Source organism: Gopherus flavomarginatus, chromosome 9, assembly GCF_025201925.1.
Source record: "Gopherus flavomarginatus isolate rGopFla2 chromosome 9, rGopFla2.mat.asm, whole genome shotgun sequence".
Taxonomy (NCBI): Eukaryota; Metazoa; Chordata; order Testudines; family Testudinidae; genus Gopherus; species Gopherus flavomarginatus.
In genome coordinates, this window is record NC_066625.1 from 5,062,800 (window position 1) to 5,074,836 (window position 12,037).

Genomic DNA, 12,037 nt, shown 5'->3' on the forward strand with positions numbered 1-12,037 from the left:
CAGAACTCTGGTATGTGCAGGCATGTTTCTTGGAATAGGAGAGTGGTGATCTTTGGGTCGTCTATTTTGGTGACATCCAAAGATGAACACAACTAGATACAGAGAGTGATCTTCTTCAAGTGTTGAGAATCCTTTCAAGAAGCCCCTTTCCGATGAATCCCTCGCCATAGCAGCCACGCAGGGAAGAACTCTCTGCAACCCAAGCTCTAGAGAAGGTCTCTTGTGCAAAGCCATTCCAGAGTGCCCATTGAGCTGGGCTTGAGGTCTTGGAAGAGTCCTCATTTATGCCGATCCGATGGCCTAAATTTAAGCTGAGTGGGAAATCATTTTCCCATTCTGAATTTTTTTCTAGATTTAAAAGAATTTTCACATCCCAAATTGGGATGGGAAGTTGAAATCTCAAAAATTGCCCTGAACCAAAAAATCCAGAAAAAATAACAGTTTGGGTCAATTGAAATGTTTCGTTTCAATGTTGAGGTTTAAAAAACTATAATTTAAAATTCTACAAGAAAAGCCTTTTCAAAACAAAACCTTTTTGTTTCAAAAATGTTGAAACAGGAAATGTTAGTTTCTAAAACCTTTTTGTTTTCAACAACTTTTTGAAATCAGAAATTTGTCGAAACTGACCCTTTCCCACAATTTTTTTTGATTTCAAGGGATCAGCACGTTCCAATGAAAAAAGTTTAGTTGAATAATTCCCAGCCTGCTCTACATGGAATCATTGCAGAGGAGGTGTGGAGTGCCAGTAGTTGCTGGAACAGGTGCTGAGAAGAGCTCTATGGTCCACCTGCAGGTTGGGAGGTGAATTACATCATTCTCAATCCCCCACTTAGTTCCTAACACAAAATCTAATTACTCGGGGCTTGTGTGAGGTAGGGTGAGTTTGAATCTTATTACTTTATCAGTTGGAGGCAATTGCAACACCATGGTAACTGTCTTCCAAGAGCCTGTCTCCCATCTTTGCTCCTCCATAAGACCTTTCAAAACAGGATCTCAGATCTCTAAGGACATTAATTAAGGCTCACAATAACAGCTGGGTAAAAAAGTTATGGTGACTTATCCTTGTCCTCCTTCTCCCGTGTTTTGTGAAACTAGTCATCCTTGGCTTTTGTCAAAATGCCCAAAATCAATATGAAGCAAATTTTGATTTTTTGATTTGTCAAACTATTTCACTGCCAGTTTGACCCAAAATAAAACTTTTTATTTTGGTTTTTAGAATTTCCAGAGGACAACAAAAATCAATGATTTGCACAGCTTTACTTTCAACACCACTGTGAAGTGAGTTATGATTATTTACACCTATTTTACTGAGAGGTAGACTGAGGCTCAGAGAGCTTGATAAGTTTATGGAGGGAATAGTATGATAAAGCTGCCTACAATGGCACCTAGCTAATCTGCGACTGCTAGTAGCAAATATCCCCAATCACTGGTAATGGGACGCTAGATGGGGAGGGCTCTGAGTTACTACTGAGAATTCTTTCCTGGTGTCTGGCTTGTTGGCCTTGATGAAATTTTCAGGTTCCACTGGCCACCATATTTGGGGTTGGGAAGGAATTTTCCCCCAGATCAAACTGGAAGAGACCTGTTTTTTTTTGGCCTTCCTCTGCAGCACTGGGGCACAGCTCACTTGCAGGTTTAACCTAGTGTAAATGGCGGAATCTCTGTAACTTTCTACCATGATTTGAGCATGTCAGTAACTCAACCAGAGGTTAGGGGTCTATTACAGGAGTGGGCGGGGTCAGGTTCTGTGGCCTGCGATGGGCAGGATGTTAGACTACATCAGTGGTTCTCAAATTGTGGGTCGGGACTCATTTTAATGGGGTCACCAGGGCTGGCTTAGACTTGCTGGGGCCTGGGGCCAAAGCTGAAGCCCGAGCCCCACCACCTGGGGTTGAAGCTGGAAGGCTCAAGACCTGGGTGGCGGGGCTCATGTTACAGGCCCCCTGCCTGGGGCTGAAGCTGTTGGGCTTTGACTTTGGCCCCCGCATCCTGGGCCGTGGGGCTTGGGTGGGCTCAGGCTTCGGTCCCCCCATCCTGGGGTCATGTCATAATTTTTGTTGTCAGAAGGGGGTCACGGTACAATGAAGTTTGAGAATCCTTAGACTAGATGATCCTGATAGTCCCCTCTGGCCTTAAAGTCTTTGAGTCTATGAGGTTAAGTAACTTTTAAAAGGTCTCACAGTGACCCAGTAGTAGAATGAGGACCAGAGTCCGAGACTTCTCAACTCCCAGTCCTTTGTTCTAACAACTTTGTGCGCGTGCGCATGCACACGCACACGCACACGCGCACACACACACACACACACACTATATGTGACAATCAGTCTTTCTCATGAGTGGCATTTCAGTGTGCTGAAGTTACCAGCTGAAGCACAGCTGCAATTAGAAATAGGTGCAAACCAAACTCTTATCCAATCTCTCACACCTCCTCCTCCTCCAAAAGCAGAACTGGACCACAGCTGATTTTGCAAAATCCCAAACTCAGCCTGTCCCTAGTTGCAATGCAATGCACTTATCCTTGTTCATATCTTGGGGCCCTATCCCGAAAGAGCAATCCAAGCCCAAGGGGGCCTTGCCTACCTGACCACATGCTAAACACAGGAGGCAGGATGTCAATCACGTATTCTTCTTCAAACTCTCTATTTTCTAAGCGCAGGGCTCAATCTCACTGATATCAGCAGCATCTATTTGAAAGTTGTACCCCTCCAAGTGCTCAGAATGAACAGAATGCTGAATGTCTTATAAATCAAAACAACAAAAAAGTTTCCTTCCTAATTTTAGTTCCTGCCATAAAGTTTTACTTCTATGTAACAGCATGAAAACTGCACAACCAGAACAGGGGGTTTCAATAAAAGTCAAAGCTGATGTAATATCCAAGCCAAGGTGTTTTTATAAGCCAGAAGAAAAGAGAGAGAGAGAGAATCCACAAAGAACATAATTATCTTGAGCTCCTTCCAGAGAGAAATTTCACTTTAACCATACTGGGAACTCTCCTTTCTCCTGATGTACAGACTTTTCCCCTCCCCATTTCCTTGTTCCTCTGTATCCTGTGTATTAACACCAGTAAATCCCAACCATTCATTTCCTTTGCATCTCCAAGAGGATTTGTTTTAAAGTTTTACACTCTTAGGAACATAGAAATTGCCAGACCAAATGAGACCCAGCGTCCATCTAGCCCACAGTTCTGTTACCAACAGTGGCCGCTACCAGCTGCTTTAGAAGAACATGTAAATACCCTGCAGTAAGCAGTTATGGGATAATCTGCCCCTGGGAAGATTTCTTCCTAGCTCCCAATAGCTAGAAGTTCTAGGAATACATTTTTATAGGGCCAAGTTTTCTGCCAGACCCAGTCTGGCCTCTCTTTCTGCGTACCTACTTTTTGGACAGCATAGCCTATGCCGTGATTATAAACAGAGGCCAGGTCTGAAAATGTGCTCTATTAGATAAGTGACATCAGTTATTTCTTTAACCCTTGGAATTCTGCCTCTTCCCCAGCTGCCAACCAAATCAATACTAAGCATGGGGTGGAGCGATATGTCCAGTCTTTAGCAAAACAATTTCAGTCTCCAAGGTCTTTCCTGTACTTTTCACCAGCAATAAATTCACTTCTTTTTAATTTTTTTTAACAACAATGTAAACTAAACAATGCTTGAAAATGTACCATCCACCCACTTCCCCGGCACAGAGCTACAGATCCCAGCCTGGGCACTGCAGTCTAATACTGTCCCCTGCAACATCCCAGAGGAAGCTATGCAAACACGTGGGTGGGCTGAGAGAACTCTTTTCCCATGTCACAGAACATAGAAGGTACATGGGTAAAATAATGCCTTTTTAAGGGCCAGCAACAAAGCCTCTCCGCCTGATGAAAAATGACTTCCAAATGCCTCCTGCTCTAGGGATTTTATAAGGGAAGATGGATCTCCTATCTGTTTTCCCTTCGTCTTCATTTTTCAACTCTTGACCTGTACTGGGAACGTCTCCCTCCTGAGTATGAGTCTTAGGCACAGGAAATGCTTCCTGCAGCTCATTTGTCTTCAGTAGCCTGCACAGCTGAGGAAAGGCATGTGGTCAAATAGATTTTGCTCTCCTCCCTGTCCCCCACCCTGGTCTGCCTCTATCCTGCTCCCCAGGACTCCGCTAAGATGATTTTGTGATCTTCTGGGCGAAATGCCTTTTCTAGATTGGATGTGGGTACCAGCGTTTCAGTCTGAAATCTCCTTTCAAGTTGGAAAGAGGGGAATTAAAGTGACCTGAGCTTCACTCCCAGGATAGACCCAATGCCCCAGGAAGAACGGCTGCCATTTATTTATTTATTTTAATTGAAAAAGCTATTTCCAAATTTCATAGGCTCAAATGGTTGCATCTCCAGCAGGGTGTAAATTGGTACAGCTGCACCAACTTCAGCAGAGCTTTCCCCAGTCACACCAACTGAAGAGCTGGCATGCAGAAGTTAGTGATGGAAAAGGTATCTTAGGCCTTTCCCACCCACACCCCTTAGCCACTGGGTACGGTGGATTTTGCAGTGATTATCGTGGTTAGTCCTAGGTCCAGCCTATGTCCCTTCTCTAGAGACAGAACACGACACGAGCCACCAGATTCTGATTCACATTTCAAACATCCAAAAAGTCCGGGACCCGGGCTTCGGGCCAGCTGCACAATTTGGTTCTGGAACTGAGTTAGGAATTTGCCTCTGCCACCAAAATCCTGACCAACAAGATTTTGCAAAACCAAAACCAGTCCTGTTTTTCCTGGTCTCCATTCCATACAGAAATGAACTCAAGCTACAGAATTTGTCTCTAGATTGTATCTGCATCTAGTCTTGCGTGAGAGACAAGGTGGCTGAAGTAATATTTTTCATTGGACCAACTTCTGTTGATGAGGGAGAGAGATAAGCTTTTGAGCTTCCAAATTGCCCTTCACTCACTCAAAGGGCTTGTCTTCACATACAGCACTGCAGTGGTGCAGCTTTACTGGTGCAGGAAAAGAGAGAAGCTCTCCCACCAACATAGCACTGTCTACACAGGGGCGGAGTTAGGTCAGGGTTGTGCATTTTTCACACCCCTGAGTGACAGTTATACGTAGATAGGTCTGTAGTGTCTGGCTGGAGTGTCACTGCTAAATATAAGATATGAATAGATTGTTTAGCATACATAGTTCATACATATTTCAAGGGAACATTCAGGGTGAAGTGGCCCATTAACCGCCCTCCAGTCATAGGGAGAAAAAGCAAATGGGGGTGGCGGAGAGGGAGGGAAGGGGTTGTTACTGGGATACAGATTGTTGTAATAAGCCATAAATCCAGTGTCTCCGTTCAGTCCAGGATTTTTCGTGTCTAGCAAAATTGTGAATTTAAACTCCCAGGCTCATCTTTGGAAAGTGCTGTGCAGGTTTTCTTTGCGGATAGGATGGATAGGTTAGCTATAGATATGATATATATATATAGAGAGAGAGAGAGAGAGTGATTGTTCTGTGAAAAGTGTTCAGCCATGGGTGACAGAAAAATGATAAAAGACAAAAACACCCTGTGTGAGTCCATTGAGAGCGTAGGGATTGTCTGGTTTCACATAGTTGCTATTGCGGCATTTAGTGCACTGGATGAGGTACCCCACATGTTGTGACAGCCATGTGTAGGGCCTGTGGATCTTGAAGTGTGTGTTGTGGAGCATGTTAATCATTGTAGCAGTGGAGATATGTCTGCAGGTTTTGCATCTGTTGTTCTGGCAGGGTCTGGTACTGCGTTCATAGAATCATAGAATATCAGGGTTGGAAGGGACCTCAGGAGGTCATCTAGTCCAACCCCCTGCTCAAAGCAGGACCAATCCCCAACTAAATCATCCCAGCCAGGGCTTTGTCAAGCCAGGTCTTAAAAACCTCTAAGGAAGGAAATTCCACCACCTCCCTAGGTAACCCATTCCAGTGCTTCACCACCTTTCTATTGAAAAAGTGTTTCCTAATATCCCTCCTAAACCTCCCCCACTGCAACTTAAGACCATTACTCCTTGTTCTGTCATCTGGTACCACTGAGAACAGTCTAGATCCATCCTCTTTGAAACCCCCTTTCAGATAGTTGAAAGCAGCTATCAAATCCTCCCTCATTCTTCTCTTCTGCAGGCTAAACAAGCCCAGTTCCCTCAGCCTCTCCTCATAAGTCATGTGCTCCAGGCCCCTAATCATTTTTGTTGCCTTCCGCTGGACTCTTTCCGATTTTTCCACATCCTCTTGTAGGGTGGGGCCCAAAACTGGACACAGTACTCCAGATGAGGCCTCACGAATGTCGAATAGAGGGGAATGATCGTGTCCCTCAATCTGCTGGCAATGCCCCTACTTATACAGCCCAAAATGCTGTTAGCCTTCTCGGCAACAATGGCACACTGTTGACTAATATCCAGCTTCTCATCCACTGTAATCCCTAGGTCCTTTTCTGCAGAACTGCTGCCTAGCCATTCAGTCCCCAGCCTGTAGCAGTGCATGGGATTCTTCCGTCCTAAGTGTAGGACTCTGCACTTGTCCTCGTTGAACCTCATCAGGTTTCTTTTGGCCCAATTTTTTAATTTGTCTAGATCCCTCTGTATCCTATCCCTACCTTCCAGTGTATCTACCACTCCTCCCAGTTTAGTGTCATCTGCAAATTTGCTGAGGGTGCAATCCACACCAACCTCCAGATCATTAATGAAGATATTGAACAAAATCCGCCCCAGGACTGACCCTTGGGGCACTCCACTTGAAACCAGCTGCCAACTAGACATGGAGTCATTGATCACTACCCGCTGAGCCCGATGATCTAGCCAGCTTTCTATCCACCTTATAGTCCAATCATCCAGCCCATACTTCAACGTGCTGGCACGAATACTGTGGGAGACTGTATCAAAAGCTTTACTAAAGTCAAGGATTGTGTTGAGTTGGTGTGTCTTAGTTTGTGGGGAGCTTGCTTCTGATGATGAGCTTGGAGAGGTTGGGGGTTGTTTGAAGGCCAGAAAAGGGGGTTCAGGAAAGATTTATTTCAGGTTGGGGTCCCCATCGAGGATGGGTTGTAGTTTAATGATACCCCCATATCAAACCATTGTGGGGTGGTAGGTGACAACAAGGTTTGTGTGGTTGGAGGGAGGTTTATTTCTGTATTGAAGCAGGCTCTTTTGGAGTATTTGGGGAGCCTGTTCCATGATGAGATCTACTTCTATGGTGGAGGATCCTTGTTTGGTGAAGGCAGTTTTGAGTGTGTTAAGGTATATGCCTTGGACTTTCTCCTCGCAGCACGTTCTGTGGTATCTGAGTGCCTGTCTGCAGAAAACAGATTTCTTGGCGTTTTTGTGTTACATCTGCATCTCCATTTTGATCTCCCTAATGTCTTACACTGTTCACCTGAAGTATTTGGGTTCTGTCCATTAGGAAGAAAGGGGCCATGTGCAAAACTCTGATCTAGAATTGGATCCATACTTGCAAGTGTTGGATGAGCTGGGATCCAGAGTTCTCCAGTTCCAGACAGATAGCAATGGCGGTCTAGCAAAGGAGTGATAGGAGAGGTGTGAAATGGCAACTAGTCCCATTCCACAAAGCCCTGGCCTTCAGGGATCTTGGTTTGGAAAATGGGCTTATTTTGTTATTGTTTTTAAAGTGTTTTCAACATTTCCAAGGATTCGAGCCCATCTGGGAATTCTCCGTTTGAGTTTGAAAGAGAGCAACTCGCTCAGGCACACACAGATATTTCACATCATAAACAGGAAACAATTGATCTTCAGCATAAAGTGATTTATCAGCAGCTGGCAACCTGCAGTGCTGAGATCCTGCCGCACTTGTTCATCTGTTAGGTAGCAAAGCTAATGGAATAACCAGGTAGAATCGCAGATGTGAACAGCTCTGCCACTGACAGCAAGATACATGATATCTTGGGTGGCGGCAGAGGGCTTATGTACCCTTGGTATTTTTGCTGCATGTACAGCTCAGCCTAAATGACTTTCAACCCGATGCCATGGAATGGTGCCACACAAAGATGTGGAGATGGAGAAAACAGGGGCAGGAGTTCACACCATCTCCCAGAATTACATTAGCGGGAGCTTCTGGGAATTAGAAAGAGGCCCGGACCAAATCCCCAGAAGCTGGATACCCTGAACTTTGGCCAGGGTTTGGAACATGGATCAGCCCTGGGCCCATCTCAGGTGGAAGCTGAGATGAAAACTCACAAGTACCCTTTTCTGCTTGTTTACAGTCCTGGAGAGTGTGATGGGGTCAGTCAAAGAGACTCCCTTGGGACTGTCACCTGATGTGCTGAGATTACCTCTGAGCCCATTTTCCCTGCCAGCTTGGGACTTCAGAACCCTGTCTTTTTGAGACAGACACACTAACCTGCTGTAACACAGACCCCGGGTCTGAACTACGCACCTAAAGCTACAGACTTAACTGAAAACAACTCAGCAAGTACTCCTGCCTCCAGCATTCAGACACCCAGCTCCCAATGGGATCCAAACCCCAAATAAATCTGTTTTACCCTGTGTGACAAAGTTCCTCCTCTACCTTGGTGGGTCCTGCGCTTATTTGGCAGATTTGCTCACCTCAGTGATCTTCCCCGCAGTCTGGGTCAACTTTTCCTGTGTCTGATCAGGAGTTGGGAGGTTTGGGGGGAACCCAGGCCTGCCCTCTACTCCGGGTTCCAGCCCAGGGCCCTGTGGATTGCACCTGTCTATAGTGCCTCCTCTAACAGCTGCATGACAGCTACAACTCCCTGGGCTACTTCCCCATGGCCGTCTCCAAACATCTTCTTTATCCTCACTACAGGACCTTCCTCCTGGTGTCTGATAACACTTGTACTCCTTAGTTCTCCAGCAGCACAGCCTCTCACTCTCAGCTCCTTGTGCCTCTTGCTCCCAGGTCCTCACACGCACTTCCTCTCCTCTGGCTCCTCCTCACCTGACTGGAGTAAGCTCCTTTCTAAACCCAGGTGCCCTGATTAGCCTGCCTTGATTGGCTGCAGGTGTTCTAATCAGCCTGTCTGCTTTAATTGGTTTTAGCAGGTTCCTGATTACTCTAGTGCAGCCCCTGTTCTGATCACTCAGGGAACAGAAAACTACTCACCCAGTGACCAGTATATTTGCCCTCTACCAGACTCCTGTACCCCACTGGCCTGGGTCTGTCACATATCCCTCCCCCCTGCTCAACACCAAGGGGTTGGGCAGCTTGGGATGCCAGACAGTGCACACGCGACAAGCCGTCGGCATTACCGTGACGGCTCCCTGCTCTGTGTTGCACATGGAACTGGAAAGGTTGGAGGGATAAGAACCACCTGGTCACTGTTGTGTTCTTCTCCTTGTTCCGCTGCATCCATTGAAAAGGGGCATGGTCAGTCACGAGGACAAATCTGCACTCGAGCAAGTAGCACAATGCTTCCATGGCCCATTTTACGGCGAGGCACTCTCTCTCCACCACTGCATATTTTTGTTCCCTCGGAAGGAGTTTCCTACTGAGGTAGAGAATTGGGTGTTCCCCCTACCTGACCATCTGTGATAGAATGGCCCCCAACCCTACTTCCGATGCATCTGTCTGCAGGACAAATTCCTTGGAGATATCATGGGCTATCAGTATGGGGTTACTGCAGAGTGCAGTCTGTAGGTCTGTGAATGCGTCCTCTGCTGCGTCAGACCATCTCACCAGATCAGATCCACAGGCTTTCACTAGGTCTGTCAGGGGGCTTGCCTTTGTGGCAAAGTGAGGGATAAATCGTCAGTAATACCCCACTACACCGAGGAATGCCCGGACTTGTTTCTTGCGATGTGGTTGGAGCCAATTTTGGATGGCCTCCAACTTGTTCACTTGGGGTTTTACCAGACCTTTTCCCACAATGTAGCCAAGATATTTGACCTCTGTAAACCCTACAGCGCACTTCAGGTTTGCTCGCCTGAAGGTATCAGGGACTGCCTCCACATTCTCTAGGTGGGTTTCCCAGTCTGGGGTATGAATGACCGCATCGTCCAAGTAGGCAGCAGCATAACTGTTATGCGGGCGTAACAGCTTGTCCATGAGGCGCTGGAAAGTAGCTGGGACCCCATGTAGTCCAAAAGGGAGGACAGTATATTGAAAAAAACCCTCTGGTGTAGAGAACGCAGTCTTTTCCTCTGTGTCTTCTGCAAGGGGAATCTGTCAGTACCCCTTTGTCAAGTCTAGGGTAGTCAAGTACCGGGCATTCCCCAGACGGTCCAGTAGCTCATCAATGTGAGGTATGGGGTATACGTCGAACTGGGATACTTCGTTTAGTAGCCGGAAGTCGTTGCAAAACCTTGTGGTGACATCAGGTTTGGGCACCAGCACGATTGGGCTGGACCACTGACTGTGGGATTCTTCGATGATCCCTAACTCCAGTATTTTTTTTACTTCTGTTTTTATTTCCTCCCTTTTGGCCGCTGGCACCCAATAGGGCCTCATTGTTATTCTGGCCCCAGGGTTCATGACAATGTGGTGATATGTCTCAGTTGTTCGACCTGGTTTTGTCGAGAACACATCTTGGTTCCGGAAGATCATCTCATACACCTCATTATTCTGGTCTGGTGTTAAATCGGGAGACACTCTCACCTGTTTGGAAGGATTATTTTCCTGGGTTAGGCCTTTTTGGACAGTTATGCATGACTCTTGTGCATGCCAGGGTTTCAGAAGGTTGATGTGATAAATCTTGATGTTTTCGGCATCCTAGCTGCTGCACCTTGTAGGTTACTTCCCCCATGGGTTCAGCCACCTCATAGGGCCTCTGCCATTGGGCCAGAAGCTTGCTTTCTGCTGTGAGTTCCAACACCATCACCCGATCCCCTGGTTGGAACTGTCGGACTTTTGCCTGGCAATTGTAATGGGTTCTCTGGGCCTCCTGTGCCTTTTCCAAATATTCTCGTACAATACGGGTGACCCAGGCTATCCGGTCTCGCATCTGTATTACATGTTCTGTTATATTCCTCCCCTCATTGGGTTCCTTTTCCCATATCTCTTTGGCAATATCTAGTATGCCACGGGGGTGACGCCCGTATAATAACTCGAATGGGGAAAACCCAATCGAGGCCTGAGGTACCTCCCAGATAGCGAACATAAGGTAGGGCAGTAGGGTGTCCCAATTCTTCCCATCCTGACTTACCATCTTCCTTATCATAGCCTTGAGGGTTCAGTTAAACCTTTCTACGAACCCATCAGTCTGCGGATGGTAAACTGAAGTTCTCAGGGTATGTATATGGAGCAGCGTACAGAGGTCCTTCATTAGCTTTGACATAAATGGGGTTCCTTGGTCTGTTAATGTCTCCTTTGGTAGCCCCACTCAGGCAGAGATCCCCACCAGCTCTTTGGCTATCGTTTTAGAGCCTGTGTTCTGCAGGGGGACGGCTTCTGGGTAGTGAATAGCATAGTCCAAAATAACAAGTATTTATTGGTGGCCCCGAGCCGTCTTCTCCAGGGGTCCGACTAGGTCCATGGCTATTTGCTCAAAGGGGACCTCTATGATGGGAAGGGGTACTAAAGGTGCCCTCAGGTGGGGACGGGGACTGTACAGCTGACATTCCAGTCAGGACGCACAGTACCTCCGCACTTCTTCATGTACTCCGGGCCAGAAGAACCGTCGTAAGACTTGTGCCAGGGTCTTTTCTACCCTCAAGTGCCCCCCAAAAAGATGACTATAAGCAAGACTTAATATAGCGTTCTGCTGTTTTTGAGGTACTAGGATCTGCTGTACCTTCTGCCCCTGTACTGGTGCAACCCGGTATAAGAGGTTCTTCTTCATTATGAAATAGGGTCCTGGTCTCTGGGTTTTCCCTTCCACGGGGACCCCATCTATTTCAGTCACTTCCTTTCTAATGTTGTCGTACCTTGGGTTTTCAGCCTGGTCCCGTCCAAAATTTCCTCTTCCAGGGCTAATCTACCCAAGATCTAGGGGTCCAGTCTCCGTTGCCTCTACTGGTTCAGAAGTGTTAGTGTGTGGGTCAGACTCGGGTGCTTCTCCCTCCTAGGTGGCCTCCTTTTCAGCTGCTCGGGTCCGCCTACCTATGAGAGCGACCCTCTGGCTTTGAGTCAGTATTTG